The following is an 18,473-nucleotide window of genomic DNA, read 5'->3' as shown; positions in this document are numbered from 1 at the left end:
AGGCTCAGTCTGGCTATAGTCACCGGTTTTATCTTCTGCTTTCTTCTCTGATGCTGGGGTTTTGTTAGAGCTATTTTAGACCAGGTCCATGCGATGCAATGCTGACTCTGGTCAAGACCATCCCATGCTCCTGCCTAGACGTTGCTGCTCACTGTTTGGAGGGAAGAAGGGAGCCTGAAACTTCCTGTTTTATCGCACAACTGTGTTTTTATTGATAGCCCCAAATCCTAATTTTTTTATGATCTCTCCAAAGAGAAGAACCCTTTACAGAAGTCAATTCACCTGTACCTGGTGCCACTTGCATAGCCCTCTCAATCCTTTTCTGTGTGCGTGTGTTACAGGTACAAGCAGGTGGCCATCCAATGGGTTAGCATCTGAGCAGACGAGAGAGGCCTTAAGTCCTTGAAGTGGCTTATTAGGAGCCAGCAAAAGAAGCAGGAGACTTTCCAAGTGCTCATGGTGCTGCAGTTAGAAACGCGTGTCAAGAAAACGTGTGGAGAGCAGCTGCAGGGCAAGCATGGCACTGCCTGTTCCCGTCATGCTTCTCCCAGAGGACTTCCCGTAACCTGTGGTTCTACTATTCTGGGCCGGTGGGATGCAATTTGGGTATAACCTTGAGAACTTACCTGCTATGGAACACAGCAGAAGCAGTCAAACACAGAATCTAAGAGGAGCGCAGTCCTGAGCATGGCCTTTATTGAGGTGCTTTGAAGACGTTCTTAGGCTACAGCACTCGCACACGCACAAAAAAGCATGGGCAGCCCATGGAAGAAGACTCAGAATCATGCAAATAATACTGTCATTTGCCATAAGAGAAGGTGCAATTTCAACATTTCTTTCTGTTCTTTGTTCATTCTAGCGTGGTTCAAGACAATCTGGAGTTTCCAAGACTGCTACTGCCTATTGATCAGACAAAAACCCGATTTCTTGATGGCAAGTTTAGTTCCACATTCCTGTTTGCTAATGTCAGCAGATGTTGCCATCAACATACACAGCACCGGGAGCAAGAGAAGGAGTCACTGGGGCAGCTGTATTTTTTTCCTCTGCAGTTAAGAGCATTTCTGCCTTTTTGTTTGGACCTTGTCTTCAGAAGTAGAAGCAACTACTGTGTGCAGGGCAACTTACCCCTTTTCAGTAGTCTTTTGTGAGTAAGTATCAGTCCCCTAAGTTCCAACAACCGCACGAGAAAAGTGGGATGTGAGCTAAATACAATAAACTGCTGAGTGCAGATTTTTTGGCAAAGTACTTACACATCCGTGACAGAAAAAAAACCAAAATGAAAACACCACGTTTTGGCATAGAATTGGCGTTTGCCAGCAGGAAGAATTAACTGTGTGCAGCAGACTTCCTGCAATAGCGCACGCTGCTCTTTCAGTTATTCCTTAGACAGTTCACGCTAGCTCAACCTACAGAATGTCCATCTTGCCAGGATGATGCTGAACAAGAAATTTTACTCCCCGCGTGCTCTGTTAAGTTAGCCCATACTTATTGGTTTGTGTTTTTTTTTTTTTTTTTCTTGATGTCTGCTTGCAACTTAGTTGCGTTACAAGTTACAGGAGTTGGAGGGCAAGTTAAAGGGCAAGAAAGCAAAACTTAGAGCATGAAGCCCTCTGTTACTCTGGTGACCGCTTCTTTGTGTGACTAATCCCGTGAAGTTGCCTGCATAATCATTACGCAGCCAAGCTAGAACTTACCCACACAAGTAAATTTACTCACAAAGGTAAATCGGTTTTAGCATTGCTAAGGGTTATATTGTTGTTCCAGTCAAGGCAGGACATCTTCCTTTCTCTCTCAGCACCTGCTCCTCAATGAACAGAAAAAGGCTGATCTGGAGTGAGGGTTGCTATACAAACACCCAACTACCTGGAGTTTTTTTCTTCAGAACTACTGTTAAAATCAGGGCTCATTCCAACTGGTGTCTGTCAAACAAAGAAGCGTAAGCCTTGCTTTTGTGAGACAAACATAAGAGAGCTTGATTATCAACCCTGATTTCCAGTATATGGTTTGCTGCATCCCAGGTTAGGTACCCCTTCTCAGTTGGAAGTCTAGAGGAGAAGTGGATGTTGTACGTGATACTTTTGTTTATTAATTTCAGTTCTGTACAACACAGTCCCACGTGAAACCTTGCGGATGGCATTGCAATAGACTGTAGCTAGTATGTACCCCCTTACTGTACTCTTGCTTGTAGATTTGGAATCGGTTCTTTCCTATTAAGAAAGAGGAAGCTTCTTCAAATACCAGCTGCAGGTTCCAAGAAACTGGCAGGCAGGCCTGTTTCTTTCTTTTGAGGAGAAAAATGCAGCTAACTCTTGTATTCACAAGCAAAAACATTCATGGCTTTTTAGCAAATTATTTTTAAACTATAAAGACCTTAGAATTAGGTGAACACCTCTTTGTTTTAACGTGCCCCACACAATGCTTTGTGTTGTTCTGTGTGAGGGATACATTTTCCATGGTCAAAATAAATTTCAGATATGTTGCATGTAAATAAAGCATTATTTGTAAAAGCTGAGAAACACAGAGTTCTTAACATTTCGTACAGAAATGTGACGGTGATCTACCTTAACCGTCATTTTAATTACTGTGTAGGTCCTTACCTGTCATTGCTGAAGCAAGTAAAGCGAGGTAATAGTTAAATAGCTGAGACAAGTAGACGTGAAACGTACATCGTGGAGTTTTCAGGTGGCTGCTTATGCTTCACCAGTCAAAATATCGGAAATCCCCATATCCAGTTAACAATATTTGATATAATAGTTATTAGAACACTTATACTTTGAGATGACCAAGTCCCCATCAGTGATTTTCCTGTATAGCCCACTGGCATGTAGCTATCTGGAAAGACGCAGGAAAGTTAGTGGACATGGCGGGGGGTGGGGGGGTGGCGGGGAAGGAAATATATTGAATTTCACAGGTTTTTGCTAATACAAATAAGCTCACATCCTTGGAAAATATGGTGTCTAATACCTGTTACCATCAGGCAGGGAAACAGTAGCATGTTCCATACCATTCTTGACTTACATGTAATATCCTTTATGAATTTGTAAAGAATTTGAGTAAAAACCATCTGAAACAGGAGTATTGCCTCAGTCATGAGGGGCTTAAATTTGCAAGATTGTTCTTACTGAAGGCAGTAAGAAGATGTCTTTATCACAATCCGTGAGTTCTCTCACTGTTACCCTCCCGATTCGCCCCCCCATCCCCCTGGCGGGGAGCGAGCGAGCAGTGGTGTGGTGCTCAGGCGCCAGCCAGGGTTAAAGCACGACAAGCTGTGAGCAAAACGGTTAGCTAGTTGACAGCGAGAGCGCTCATCCTTCCTCCTCCGTCACAGTGCGGGAAACCCCTCTATCACATCGGGATGGACAAAAGCCTCAGCAGTCCAGCCTCTGTTGGAGCCGCTTCCAAACTTTTTGGCTCGGCTGACACGTTTATACCGCCCAGCGTGGAAGTTCATCTCTACCATTGCTCAGAGCTGGGGGGTGGGGGTGGGTCTGAAGAAACCGCCCGACAATCAGTATGCAAGGAGAATGGCTGCAGGGGACAGCGAGCTGCAGCTGACGGTGGCTGCATAAGAACCTTCAGCCCCTCCTGGCCACCGTGTGTGTCTACGTGTTGCCCTCACTCTGAGCGAATGGCGCAGCTCCCAGCATACCTCAGGCCTCAGCACGAGCTTTGTCTTAGCGAAAATGCGAACAGGATTTGGAGGCGTGACTGAGTGAACAGTCACACCTCCAGAGGTCCCATCCGGCCTTCACCGACGTGTGCGACTGTGCTGTGGTTTGACTCCTAAAGCCTCTGAACTCAGCCCTGATGCCCCCTGGAAAGGATGCTGGGGCAAGGGATGACCCCAAACTCCTCCCCGAGGATTCATCACCAAACAGCATCTCCCCAGTCCAGAATATGGCATGGCAGACAGAGTGAGAAGAGAGGAAAGATCATTTTATTGCAGATATCAGCTGCAGGGTGCGGGGGCAGGAGGCGCCCAGCAGTCACAGGGGATCAGCCAGTAACGGGAAAACGGCACCTACAACGATAGAGTCAGAAAGCACGGATAAAGCCATGAAGGCAGGAACAGGCATGAGTTCGAGTTCCCCTTTCTTTGGGGAACACCGTTTACGAGCAGTTGTTCATGGCCCAGAAGTGCGAGCTGTTGCTGGCATTGCCTATGGGATGGCTCTGGCACCTTATCCCCAGGGGCGATGCCCTTGGAGACCTGTGCGCGTGCGCAGATGCACAGTGCCCCTGTGCCACGCAGCAGTGCTCGATGGGGAGCCACTGGGGAGCTGCCACGGAGTCCTTTCCAAACCCTGCGCGGCACCATCCCTCGCCGTCCGCCGTCCCTTGCCAGTGAGTTGCACTGGCTTAGGGCGGCGTGCAGAGCTGGGGAGGATGGCCAGCAGAGCCTGGTACACACCTGGGCTTCCGGACACGCTGCACCTTCCTGCATCTTTTCAGTGCTCCATCCCCAGAAACGGTTTCTGTCTTCCTCCTCTTCTTTTCTGCGCAGCTTTCCCTCTCCTCTCCCCAGGCCTGTTTTCTCTTTTGCTTTCTCTTGTTCTCCTTGTCCCGGGGAGAGCCTGGAAACCTTTCCATCCCACCTTGCTGTTAGATAGGGAAAGGCACGATCCACTGGAGTCAGTTCTGATTTTAGCCAAAGCAAGCTCGTTTTACCTTCATTGCTCGGCGAGGCTGGCCAGCTCTTCCGGGCGTACGAGGGACTCTGCCGCACTCTCGGGGGTGGTGGGAGGCAAAGCTGGAGCTGCCTACGACAGAAAGGTCGGAGTTAGCAGGTGGCAAGAGACGACCTGGAGCAGTAAGCGACCGCTTGCCAAATTGCTACCTTAGCTCTCCAGAGGAGATCCCTGTGGCTGGCTTGCATCAGCCACATTTTGCGCAGTCCCCCCTCCCCCTCCAAACAGACTTGATAAAGCTCTGCCAAACAAAGTAGGACCTGGGCAAAACCCCTCTGAAGTTGACAGCTACTCCCCTACTCCCCTCTGTATTTTTAGCAGGCATTGTGTTTGGTTAAGCACACGCCTAGTGCATCTGAGAAACAGCCTTGCCAGTTTTCCTTACTACGTGTCGTCCTGGCGGGTGGAGGAATAACCCAGGCACATGCCAGCTCTACTGCCAGGCAGAGGCGCAGCAGCGACTTGGCCCCATCAGAAACTCCACCGCTATGCCAGGCATGCTGTCACAGCGTTTGGGGACCTGGCGTACCTCTCCTGTTTCAGACTCTCCCACCATATCTCCCCCAGCCTCTCTGAGGACACCAAGCAGAGAGGGGCGTACATGCAACAAGGCTGCTGCCTGATGCTCGGTGCCTGCTGCGACTGCAGGGACGCTGGGCTCTTCCAAAGGCACTTCTGGAAAGCAAAAGCATGTGCAGCAAAGTGACTTCTTGGAAGGAAAAAAACAGCTCAAGCAAAACCCGCCCAAAGCCCTACACCACTTCTGGTTTCAGCCCTCGGATGCCCTGTCTGCTGGCTTCAGCTCCTCTTGCAGAGCAAACCGTTCGTGCCCCCAGAGGCAGTGGCCAAACAGAGGCGACGGCACAAGCGAGGCTCAGAGGACAATGCTCGATGCCCAGCCCCGCCAGAAACAATGCTGAAGTTTCTGGTGTCCCAAGCCCCAGGCTCAGTCCCTCCTCTTACCTCTCGATCTCCCCGCGGGGACTGGCGACTCCTCGGCTGCTGGACAGGAAAGGGCGGTTGTCTCCTCCCCAAAGAGTTCCCTGCAGTTGTCTATCATGAACTCCACCAGCACGTTCACCTGCACACAGGACACCCTTGTCCTCAAGCCAGCTGCCTGAAAGGAGGCCAGGCGGCCTCTCCCACTCCTGAGCCTTGCCTCTGCGCAGAAGGCTGTGCCTGTGGGGCTGCTCTTGCAGGCAGCCACCCCACCCGCATTTGCTCAAGAGAGGAGGCAGCCAGGGACCTCTGAGCAGCCAAGCTCCGATGGGCCAGGGAGGTCGCAGCTGGCTGCTCAAGAGAGCGTACCTTCTCAGTCACCGCCAGCAGGGCCTGCAGCGGGAGCAGCTCCTCATTGGGTGGGCTCAGCAGGTTTGGCCCAACGCAGATGGCCAGGTTGCTGTGGCTCATCCTGCTGGTGGCTGCGTTGTGGCCGATGTGCTGGAGGAGGGACAGCAGCCGCTTCAGGAGGAGGAGGTTGGCTGCAGGCAACTTCTCAGCCACCCTGCGGGGACAGGAACACAACGGTCATGAAGCACATGTTGCCCACAGCCATCCCCCAGCCTTGCCCAAGGCAGGCGGGAGCCAGCGGCTCCGTTAACGCCGGTTTCCAGGGCTTCTCAGCCAGCGGTCCGGGCTCCTGCTCAACAGGCACAGGCAGGCTGCTGCCCACACTTACGCTTTCAGCTCTTCAATCTTCTCCTCCTTGCTGGTCTTCTGCATCGCTGCCATCCAGTCCTCGTAGCGCTCCGTCACGAGGAGCTTGTCAGGGATGCTTCGGAGGAAGTCCTGCAACGCCAAGGGCTCCAGGTGAGCCTCTGAACACTTCAGACCAGCCAGGAGCTCTTCCAAGTGCAGGTCAGAAGCACTCACCTTCAAGAGGATGGCCAGCAGCAGCGCAGGCTGGCTTTCCAGGTCGACGTGTGCGCTGCGTTCCAGGGCCTCCCGCAGCTCCCGAACCTCTGTCCCGCTGGCGGCTCTGCGGAATATCCCCTCCGTCGACGGCCCTTCCCGCTGCAGGACAGCCATCATCTCCTGCAGGAGAAGCAGGACGACAGTTGCTTGGCTGAGGACATGCCTTCCAACAGCCGTGGCCAGAGCACTGCCCCAGATCTGGCTCCTTGCCCCCAAAACGGGGCTGGGCCCAGAAGCACGTTCAGGGGGTGAAGAGTGCAATCCCCCGTCCCCGCAGCTCCTGGGGACACCCACCACGTCCGTGGAGCAGCCGAAGGGAGGGCTGGCGACCCCCTGTCCAGGCTGGCTCACCTGAATGGGCTGGGGCAGGGTGCCAGCCTCCCCGCAGAGGGCTGCCAGGGGCTGCCCAAAGAGCGCCCTGCTGCAGCCGGCGCCCGCCTGCCCTGGCTCCTGGGCAGCGGCCGGGGTGTGCCGCAGGGCAAAGGGCCAGGGCAGCCCCCTCCTCCTCCCGCTGCTGCTGCTGCTCCCTCCTGCTGCAAAGGAAAATAGAGCAAGAGCCCGTCAGCGGGGACCACCAGGCCAGCACTCCCGGAGGCTGCCCTGCCCTGCCCTGCCCTGCCATTGCCTGCAGCATGGCGCTGAGCGCTGGGGCAGGACGGGCAGGGAGGCAGCAGCTGGCGCCAGGCAGGCTCGTGAGAGCCGGCGTGCCACCGCCACCGGGAGGGACAGCCTGTCCCAGCCCTTGGCCTGCCCTCCTCCAAGCTGTGGGCAGCAGCAGAGGCTCCGAGTCCCTCAGAACCACGTCCAGCGGCCACTGCCCAGCAGTTCTCTTCGCTCGTCCAGGTGATGTCCTTCCTCCCTTGGGCTGCTGCACCTGCATGGGGACACTCAAGGGACAAGCGCGCACAGCTCCTCCCGGCTCCAGCCGAGGAGCGGGGACCCATCTGCCCAGCTCTAGGGACAGAGCTGAGGCAGGCAGCACCTCGAGCGCTCAGCACTCTCAAAGGGGCGCGAGGGCTCAGCTGCCTCCTGCTGCAGCCTGATGGACACTGACTTCCTCTGGGTGAAGGGCAGCAGCAGCAGCAGCAGGAGCAGCCTCAGTTCTGCAGACGTGCCCGTTGTGGGAGAAAAGGAGGCCCTCCCTGCCTTTCTTTCCAAAACTCACCTGGTGCATGGGAAAGTCCCCCTGCATTGCCAGACGGGGCCGGCGGAGGCCCTTGCTTGCAATCAGCCTGCAAGAAGGAGGCTGTGCTTAGAGAGCAGCCCTGCAGCAGAAAGGGCCACGGCGACCTGCTACCCGCCACCAGCAGCCTGAGCGCGGCACAGCTGGGACCTCTCTGCCCCGTGCATGAGGTTTCCTCCCAGCACCACCAGCAAGGACATGCCAGCCTTCCTGGTGGCTCGCTCAGCCTCTCCGCTCCCCACGTGGCACCACAGGGCCTTCCCTCCCTCCCGGGAGCACAAGATCATCCTGCTCACCGCGCATCCCTCCACAGCCAGAGGTGGGTGAAAGGCAGCCATTCTCACCTCTGCCTGGCCCTTCATCAGCCTCTCCAGGCTCCTGGTGCTGAATGTCCTCCACTGGCCAAGAGAGAAGCAGTGGAAGAAGGTGAGCAGCGACGCCTCTAATGCTGGGCTGGAGGACCAGTGCTCGGGCACAGAGCGCAGACCGGAGCGACACTCACGGCATGGCGGCGGCTCAGCTCCTTCTGCAGGAGTTTGATGGATGGGAGATGCCTCACCCAGGCTCTCTTGGCTCCTTCTGGTGTCCTGTGCACCGGGAAGGGACAGGGAGAGAGCTGGGTGAGCCCCAAGCTGCCTCTTCTCTCTTGTCAGGCAGCTCTGGGCAAGAGCTGCCCACAGCTGCGGAGACACCTCTCCCCAGCTGGGGAGCTGTGTTCCCCCATCTGGCTGTGCCTGGGGCGTCCCCCCGTCTTACCCCAGCAGTGTGCCCACCCACAGCTCCTTCAGTGCCTGGGAGCTGCAGAAAGAGAGGAGAACCGGCGTCAGGCCCCGCTGCCCCCCAGGCTGTGGGCAGGGGCGGGTGCCTGCACAGCCCTGCCCCGTGGGAGAGACACAGGGGCAAGACGAAGCCCCATGGGGCAGGACAGAAGCGCTCCCCAAGCCCTGGCTCCCTCTGTCCTGCCAGAGCAGCTGCTTTTGCCCTTCCCTTGTGGGGACCAAGAGGTGACCAGGGGTTGCAGGTCGTGAAAAACGCCCCCTCCATCCGTCCCTGCCGGTGTGCTGCCCGCGCCCTGACCAGGCTCCGCACGGAGGGCAGAGGCCATTCACAGCATCGCTGCCGGGGCATGCTTGGGAACCTCTCCTGCCCTGCCACGGCGCATGCCAGCACCACTCACCTGAAAGTGGCAATACAGGAGCCGGTGGGCCAGACGAGGATGATGGAGCTCCTGTCCTCATCGCTGCCTTCCTCCGCCTCCTCCTCTTCCTCCCCCGCTGCCTTCTTCCTGCTGCTCAGCACCCACAGCTGGTCCAGGGGCAGGCGGAGCTGTGGGCGCACGGTGGTGCCATGTCTGCAGAGAGGAGAGGCAGGCACGGAGCTGGAGAAGGCCTCTTTGGGGTCCCCCCGGGCAGAGCCCTGTCCCCCAGCTGTCCTTGGCACAGACGTTGGTGCATCCGGCACCAAGGTCCAGGGCCTGGGGCTGGTGCCAGGGTGTCCCCGGGTCAGGCATGGGGGAAAGGCAGCTGGTCTCTCAGGGTCTTACCGCAACTTGGCCACGACCAGTTCCTCCTGGAGGAGGAGAAGGCGCCTCTCGCTCCTCTTGCGGCCCCGGGTCAGCCGCACGTCTGCGCTCAGCACCGGCTCAGCGTCGGTGAGAGCCTCCCTGCAGAACAGAGTGCGGCGGGCATGAGGATGGCTGCTGCTGCGGGGCCCGGCTGTGCCTGCGTGTCCCCGAGACACAGGGAGAGCCCACCTGGAGCCACAGCAGCAGTTGGCCTGGCCCATCCCGCCCAGGACAGGAGGGCCCTGGCTGTCCACAAAGGACGCCGCCTAACGGGTGACAGCGAGGATGGGAAGCTGGGTGCTGGTGCCGGGGCAGCCCTGTTTGGCCAGACCCTGCCTCTTCCCAGCGCTGCGGCGTGCCAGCACAGCTCCGTCCTGCTGTCTCTGGTGGCTGTTGGCTCCAACTGACCAACGCTCCAACCCCAACGGACACTGGTGGGGGGGCGGGAGCAAAGGAGGGGGCGGGCACTGGGGTGGGTGTTCTCTGCGGAATGGCCATGTCTGTCTTGCACTGGGGAGCCCAGAGCAGGACGCAGCAGAGGGGGAGGACCACCTCCCTCCACCTGCCAGCTGTGCCCCTTTGGCTTGGGATTCACCGCTGGTTCCGGGTCCCCAGCTAGACTTGGTGCCACTGGTCAGCACCCTGAGGGCCCAGCCTTTCAGCGGATTTTCAGTCTGCCTCCCTGTCTGCTCGGGTAGCCCATGCCTCTTTAGTTTCTCCATGAGGGCCCGGGGTGCCCGAAGGCTGGTCTTGCTAGGACCTTCAAGCCCCAGTAGGACTGTTCAGGTCCCCAAGCCACGCTTTCTTGGCCACAAGTGTGCCAAGTGGCTTTCCCTGGATCCCCCGTGCCTGTACATGGGGCAACCGCAGTCAGTCCCACCCTTTCCACACCTCTCACTGTGCAACTGCAACAAGGCTTAGAAGTGTGTGTTTTTCTCTAGCCAAAGCCGTGGTCAAAATGGGAAGGTTACCTCTTGTTACGGGACAGGGAGAAAGAGGATGAACATGGCTGACAGATTCCAAATACATATTTTTGCAACTTCTTAACGGCAACTTAGTGTTTTGTGCTTTCTGTATTGCTCGGTGTGCCTCAATACTGCATGCTGCAGGTGAAAGGCAACACCATGGTCCAGACCCAGACACAAAGAGGGACCAGCCTCCCCGGGAGAGGGCAGGGCTGTGGGGATCACACCTTTACCCTGCCCCGATTAGGATGAAAACTCTTTCAACATGGAGACTTCCTCCTTCAGAAAGATAGCTATCAGAGCATGAAATACTACCTGGGACAAACATCTTTTCCTGGACTGTGGCATTAAGTGGATAGGCTGTGCATTTTTGAGCAGATGAAGGGCGTTGAAGAACAGCCTCGTGAGGAAGGTGATCTTGGTGAAGCTGTCCGTGGTCTTCAGTGGACATTGGCTCACACACTGACAGGTGTAACCTTGTGCCACGTATTCTCTTGGCCATCTAAAAAAATATGCTTCATTCTTGAATCGATCTCTTCCTGAATAAACTTCAGACTTCTAAAACAATGACCTAACTAGCCTGAAAAGGCCTCAGGACAGAAGCCGAAGGCAGAGTCTTAACGGTCAAATCACTGTAGAGAGATCCTGCCTTTATAGGCTCAGTCTGGCTATAGTCACCGGTTTTATCTTCTGCTTTCTTCTCTGATGCTGGGGTTTTGTTAGAGCTATTTTAGACCAGGTCCATGCGATGCAATGCTGACTCTGGTCAAGACCATCCCATGCTCCTGCCTAGACGTTGCTGCTCACTGTTTGGAGGGAAGAAGGGAGCCTGAAACTTCCTGTTTTATCGCACAACTGTGTTTTTATTGATAGCCCCAAATCCTAATTTTTTTATGATCTCTCCAAAGAGAAGAACCCTTTACAGAAGTCAATTCACCTGTACCTGGTGCCACTTGCATAGCCCTCTCAATCCTTTTCTGTGTGCGTGTGTTACAGGTACAAGCAGGTGGCCATCCAATGGGTTAGCATCTGAGCAGACGAGAGAGGCCTTAAGTCCTTGAAGTGGCTTATTAGGAGCCAGCAAAAGAAGCAGGAGACTTTCCAAGTGCTCATGGTGCTGCAGTTAGAAACGCGTGTCAAGAAAACGTGTGGAGAGCAGCTGCAGGGCAAGCATGGCACTGCCTGTTCCCGTCATGCTTCTCCCAGAGGACTTCCCGTAACCTGTGGTTCTACTATTCTGGGCCGGTGGGATGCAATTTGGGTATAACCTTGAGAACTTACCTGCTATGGAACACAGCAGAAGCAGTCAAACACAGAATCTAAGAGGAGCGCAGTCCTGAGCATGGCCTTTATTGAGGTGCTTTGAAGACGTTCTTAGGCTACAGCACTCGCACACGCACAAAAAAGCATGGGCAGCCCATGGAAGAAGACTCAGAATCATGCAAATAATACTGTCATTTGCCATAAGAGAAGGTGCAATTTCAACATTTCTTTCTGTTCTTTGTTCATTCTAGCGTGGTTCAAGACAATCTGGAGTTTCCAAGACTGCTACTGCCTATTGATCAGACAAAAACCCGATTTCTTGATGGCAAGTTTAGTTCCACATTCCTGTTTGCTAATGTCAGCAGATGTTGCCATCAACATACACAGCACCGGGAGCAAGAGAAGGAGTCACTGGGGCAGCTGTATTTTTTTCCTCTGCAGTTAAGAGCATTTCTGCCTTTTTGTTTGGACCTTGTCTTCAGAAGTAGAAGCAACTACTGTGTGCAGGGCAACTTACCCCTTTTCAGTAGTCTTTTGTGAGTAAGTATCAGTCCCCTAAGTTCCAACAACCGCACGAGAAAAGTGGGATGTGAGCTAAATACAATAAACTGCTGAGTGCAGATTTTTTGGCAAAGTACTTACACATCCGTGACAGAAAAAAAACCAAAATGAAAACACCACGTTTTGGCATAGAATTGGCGTTTGCCAGCAGGAAGAATTAACTGTGTGCAGCAGACTTCCTGCAATAGCGCACGCTGCTCTTTCAGTTATTCCTTAGACAGTTCACGCTAGCTCAACCTACAGAATGTCCATCTTGCCAGGATGATGCTGAACAAGAAATTTTACTCCCCGCGTGCTCTGTTAAGTTAGCCCATACTTATTGGTTTGTGTTTTTTTTTTTTTTTTTCTTGATGTCTGCTTGCAACTTAGTTGCGTTACAAGTTACAGGAGTTGGAGGGCAAGTTAAAGGGCAAGAAAGCAAAACTTAGAGCATGAAGCCCTCTGTTACTCTGGTGACCGCTTCTTTGTGTGACTAATCCCGTGAAGTTGCCTGCATAATCATTACGCAGCCAAGCTAGAACTTACCCACACAAGTAAATTTACTCACAAAGGTAAATCGGTTTTAGCATTGCTAAGGGTTATATTGTTGTTCCAGTCAAGGCAGGACATCTTCCTTTCTCTCTCAGCACCTGCTCCTCAATGAACAGAAAAAGGCTGATCTGGAGTGAGGGTTGCTATACAAACACCCAACTACCTGGAGTTTTTTTCTTCAGAACTACTGTTAAAATCAGGGCTCATTCCAACTGGTGTCTGTCAAACAAAGAAGCGTAAGCCTTGCTTTTGTGAGACAAACATAAGAGAGCTTGATTATCAACCCTGATTTCCAGTATATGGTTTGCTGCATCCCAGGTTAGGTACCCCTTCTCAGTTGGAAGTCTAGAGGAGAAGTGGATGTTGTACGTGATACTTTTGTTTATTAATTTCAGTTCTGTACAACACAGTCCCACGTGAAACCTTGCGGATGGCATTGCAATAGACTGTAGCTAGTATGTACCCCCTTACTGTACTCTTGCTTGTAGATTTGGAATCGGTTCTTTCCTATTAAGAAAGAGGAAGCTTCTTCAAATACCAGCTGCAGGTTCCAAGAAACTGGCAGGCAGGCCTGTTTCTTTCTTTTGAGGAGAAAAATGCAGCTAACTCTTGTATTCACAAGCAAAAACATTCATGGCTTTTTAGCAAATTATTTTTAAACTATAAAGACCTTAGAATTAGGTGAACACCTCTTTGTTTTAACGTGCCCCACACAATGCTTTGTGTTGTTCTGTGTGAGGGATACATTTTCCATGGTCAAAATAAATTTCAGATATGTTGCATGTAAATAAAGCATTATTTGTAAAAGCTGAGAAACACAGAGTTCTTAACATTTCGTACAGAAATGTGACGGTGATCTACCTTAACCGTCATTTTAATTACTGTGTAGGTCCTTACCTGTCATTGCTGAAGCAAGTAAAGCGAGGTAATAGTTAAATAGCTGAGACAAGTAGACGTGAAACGTACATCGTGGAGTTTTCAGGTGGCTGCTTATGCTTCACCAGTCAAAATATCGGAAATCCCCATATCCAGTTAACAATATTTGATATAATAGTTATTAGAACACTTATACTTTGAGATGACCAAGTCCCCATCAGTGATTTTCCTGTATAGCCCACTGGCATGTAGCTATCTGGAAAGACGCAGGAAAGTTAGTGGACATGGCGGGGGGTGGGGGGGTGGCGGGGAAGGAAATATATTGAATTTCACAGGTTTTTGCTAATACAAATAAGCTCACATCCTTGGAAAATATGGTGTCTAATACCTGTTACCATCAGGCAGGGAAACAGTAGCATGTTCCATACCATTCTTGACTTACATGTAATATCCTTTATGAATTTGTAAAGAATTTGAGTAAAAACCATCTGAAACAGGAGTATTGCCTCAGTCATGAGGGGCTTAAATTTGCAAGATTGTTCTTACTGAAGGCAGTAAGAAGATGTCTTTATCACAATCCGTGAGTTCTCTCACTGTTACCCTCCCGATTCGCCCCCCCATCCCCCTGGCGGGGAGCGAGCGAGCAGTGGTGTGGTGCTCAGGCGCCAGCCAGGGTTAAAGCACGACAAGCTGTGAGCAAAACGGTTAGCTAGTTGACAGCGAGAGCGCTCATCCTTCCTCCTCCGTCACAGTGCGGGAAACCCCTCTATCACATCGGGATGGACAAAAGCCTCAGCAGTCCAGCCTCTGTTGGAGCCGCTTCCAAACTTTTTGGCTCGGCTGACACGTTTATACCGCCCAGCGTGGAAGTTCATCTCTACCATTGCTCAGAGCTGGGGGGTGGGGGTGGGTCTGAAGAAACCGCCCGACAATCAGTATGCAAGGAGAATGGCTGCAGGGGACAGCGAGCTGCAGCTGACGGTGGCTGCATAAGAACCTTCAGCCCCTCCTGGCCACCGTGTGTGTCTACGTGTTGCCCTCACTCTGAGCGAATGGCGCAGCTCCCAGCATACCTCAGGCCTCAGCACGAGCTTTGTCTTAGCGAAAATGCGAACAGGATTTGGAGGCGTGACTGAGTGAACAGTCACACCTCCAGAGGTCCCATCCGGCCTTCACCGACGTGTGCGACTGTGCTGTGGTTTGACTCCTAAAGCCTCTGAACTCAGCCCTGATGCCCCCTGGAAAGGATGCTGGGGCAAGGGATGACCCCAAACTCCTCCCCGAGGATTCATCACCAAACAGCATCTCCCCAGTCCAGAATATGGCATGGCAGACAGAGTGAGAAGAGAGGAAAGATCATTTTATTGCAGATATCAGCTGCAGGGTGCGGGGGCAGGAGGCGCCCAGCAGTCACAGGGGATCAGCCAGTAACGGGAAAACGGCACCTACAACGATAGAGTCAGAAAGCACGGATAAAGCCATGAAGGCAGGAACAGGCATGAGTCGGTTCCCCTTTCTTTGGGGAACACCGTTTACGAGCAGTTGTTCATGGCCCAGAAGTGCGAGCTGTTGCTGGCATTGCCTATGGGATGGCTCTGGCACCTTATCCCCAGGGGCGATGCCCTTGGAGACCTGTGCGCGTGCGCAGATGCACAGTGCCCCTGTGCCACGCAGCAGTGCTCGATGGGGAGCCACTGGGGAGCTGCCACGGAGTCCTTTCCAAACCCTGCGCGGCACCATCCCTCGCCGTCCGCCGTCCCTTGCCAGTGAGTTGCACTGGCTTAGGGCGGCGTGCAGAGCTGGGGAGGATGGCCAGCAGAGCCTGGTACACACCTGGGCTTCCGGACACGCTGCACCTTCCTGCATCTTTTCAGTGCTCCATCCCCAGAAACGGTTTCTGTCTTCCTCCTCTTCTTTTCTGCGCAGCTTTCCCTCTCCTCTCCCCAGGCCTGTTTTCTCTTTTGCTTTCTCTTGTTCTCCTTGTCCCGGGGAGAGCCTGGAAACCTTTCCATCCCACCTTGCTGTTAGATAGGGAAAGGCACGATCCACTGGAGTCAGTTCTGATTTTAGCCAAAGCAAGCTCGTTTTACCTTCATTGCTCGGCGAGGCTGGCCAGCTCTTCCGGGCGTACGAGGGACTCTGCCGCACTCTCGGGGGTGGTGGGAGGCAAAGCTGGAGCTGCCTACGACAGAAAGGTCGGAGTTAGCAGGTGGCAAGAGACGACCTGGAGCAGTAAGCGACCGCTTGCCAAATTGCTACCTTAGCTCTCCAGAGGAGATCCCTGTGGCTGGCTTGCATCAGCCACATTTTGCGCAGTCCCCCCTCCCCCTCCAAACAGACTTGATAAAGCTCTGCCAAACAAAGTAGGACCTGGGCAAAACCCCTCTGAAGTTGACAGCTACTCCCCTACTCCCCTCTGTATTTTTAGCAGGCATTGTGTTTGGTTAAGCACACGCCTAGTGCATCTGAGAAACAGCCTTGCCAGTTTTCCTTACTACGTGTCGTCCTGGCGGGTGGAGGAATAACCCAGGCACATGCCAGCTCTACTGCCAGGCAGAGGCGCAGCAGCGACTTGGCCCCATCAGAAACTCCACCGCTATGCCAGGCATGCTGTCACAGCGTTTGGGGACCTGGCGTACCTCTCCTGTTTCAGACTCTCCCACCATATCTCCCCCAGCCTCTCTGAGGACACCAAGCAGAGAGGGGCGTACATGCAACAAGGCTGCTGCCTGATGCTCGGTGCCTGCTGCGACTGCAGGGACGCTGGGCTCTTCCAAAGGCACTTCTGGAAAGCAAAAGCATGTGCAGCAAAGTGACTTCTTGGAAGGAAAAAAACAGCTCAAGCAAAACCCGCCCAAAGCCCTACACCACTTCTGGTTTCAGCCCTCGGATGCCCTGTCTGCTGGCTTCAGCTCCTCTTGCAGAGCAAACCGTTCGTGCCCCCAGAGGCAGTGGCCAAACAGAGGCGACGGCACAAGCGAGGCTCAGAGGACAATGCTCGATGCCCAGCCCCGCCAGAAACAATGCTGAAGTTTCTGGTGTCCCAAGCCCCAGGCTCAGTCCCTCCTCTTACCTCTCGATCTCCCCGCGGGGACTGGCGACTCCTCGGCTGCTGGACAGGAAAGGGCGGTTGTCTCCTCCCCAAAGAGTTCCCTGCAGTTGTCTATCATGAACTCCACCAGCACGTTCACCTGCACACAGGACACCCTTGTCCTCAAGCCAGCTGCCTGAAAGGAGGCCAGGCGGCCTCTCCCACTCCTGAGCCTTGCCTCTGCGCAGAAGGCTGTGCCTGTGGGGCTGCTCTTGCAGGCAGCCACCCCACCCGCATTTGCTCAAGAGAGGAGGCAGCCAGGGACCTCTGAGCAGCCAAGCTCCGATGGGCCAGGGAGGTCGCAGCTGGCTGCTCAAGAGAGCGTACCTTCTCAGTCACCGCCAGCAGGGCCTGCAGCGGGAGCAGCTCCTCATTGGGTGGGCTCAGCAGGTTTGGCCCAACGCAGATGGCCAGGTTGCTGTGGCTCATCCTGCTGGTGGCTGCGTTGTGGCCGATGTGCTGGAGGAGGGACAGCAGCCGCTTCAGGAGGAGGAGGTTGGCTGCAGGCAACTTCTCAGCCACCCTGCGGGGACAGGAACACAACGGTCATGAAGCACATGTTGCCCACAGCCATCCCCCAGCCTTGCCCAAGGCAGGCGGGAGCCAGCGGCTCCGTTAACGCCGGTTTCCAGGGCTTCTCAGCCAGCGGTCCGGGCTCCTGCTCAACAGGCACAGGCAGGCTGCTGCCCACACTTACGCTTTCAGCTCTTCAATCTTCTCCTCCTTGCTGGTCTTCTGCATCGCTGCCATCCAGTCCTCGTAGCGCTCCGTCACGAGGAGCTTGTCAGGGATGCTTCGGAGGAAGTCCTGCAACGCCAAGGGCTCCAGGTGAGCCTCTGAACACTTCAGACCAGCCAGGAGCTCTTCCAAGTGCAGGTCAGAAGCACTCACCTTCAAGAGGATGGCCAGCAGCAGCGCAGGCTGGCTTTCCAGGTCGACGTGTGCGCTGCGTTCCAGGGCCTCCCGCAGCTCCCGAACCTCTGTCCCGCTGGCGGCTCTGCGGAATATCCCCTCCGTCGACGGCCCTTCCCGCTGCAGGACAGCCATCATCTCCTGCAGGAGAAGCAGGACGACAGTTGCTTGGCTGAGGACATGCCTTCCAACAGCCGTGGCCAGAGCACTGCCCCAGATCTGGCTCCTTGCCCCCAAAACGGGGCTGGGCCCAGAAGCACGTTCAGGGGGTGAAGAGCGCAATCCCCCGTCCCCGCAGCTCCTGGGGACACCCACCACGTCCGTGGAGCAGCCGAAGGGAGGGCTGGCGACCCCCTGTCCAGGCTGGCTCACCTGAATGGGCTGGGGCAGGGTGCCAGCCTCCCCGCAGAGGGCTGCCAGGGGCTGCCCAAAGAGCGCCCTGCTGCAGCCGGCGCCCGCCTGCCCTGGCTCCCGGGCAGCGGCCGGGGTGTGCCGCAGGGCAAAGGGCCAGGGCAGCCCCCTCCTCCTCCCGCTGCTGCTGCTGCTCCCTCCTGCTGCAAAGGAAAATAGAGCAAGAGCCCGTCAGCGGGGACCACCAGGCCAGCACTCCCGGAGGCTGCCCTGCCCTGCCCTGCCCTGCCCTGCCATTGCCTGCAGCATGGCGCTGAGCGCTGGGGCAGGACGGGCAGGGAGGCAGCAGCTGGCGCCAGGCAGGCTCGTGAGAGCCGGCGTGCCACCGCCACCGGGAGGGACAGCCTGTCCCAGCCCTTGGCCTGCCCTCCTCCAAGCTGTGGGCAGCAGCAGAGGCTCCGAGTCCCTCAGAACCACGTCCAGCGGCCACTGCCCAGCAGTTCTCTTCGCTCGTCCAGGTGATGTCCTTCCTCCCTTGGGCTGCTGCACCTGCATGGGGACACTCAAGGGACAA

Source organism: Phalacrocorax carbo, chromosome 3 (assembly GCF_963921805.1).
Source record: "Phalacrocorax carbo chromosome 3, bPhaCar2.1, whole genome shotgun sequence".
In the NCBI taxonomy this organism is placed as follows: Eukaryota; Metazoa; Chordata; class Aves; order Suliformes; family Phalacrocoracidae; genus Phalacrocorax; species Phalacrocorax carbo.
The sequence above is the reverse complement of the archived record's forward strand: the minus strand, read 5'-3'. Positions refer to the sequence as shown.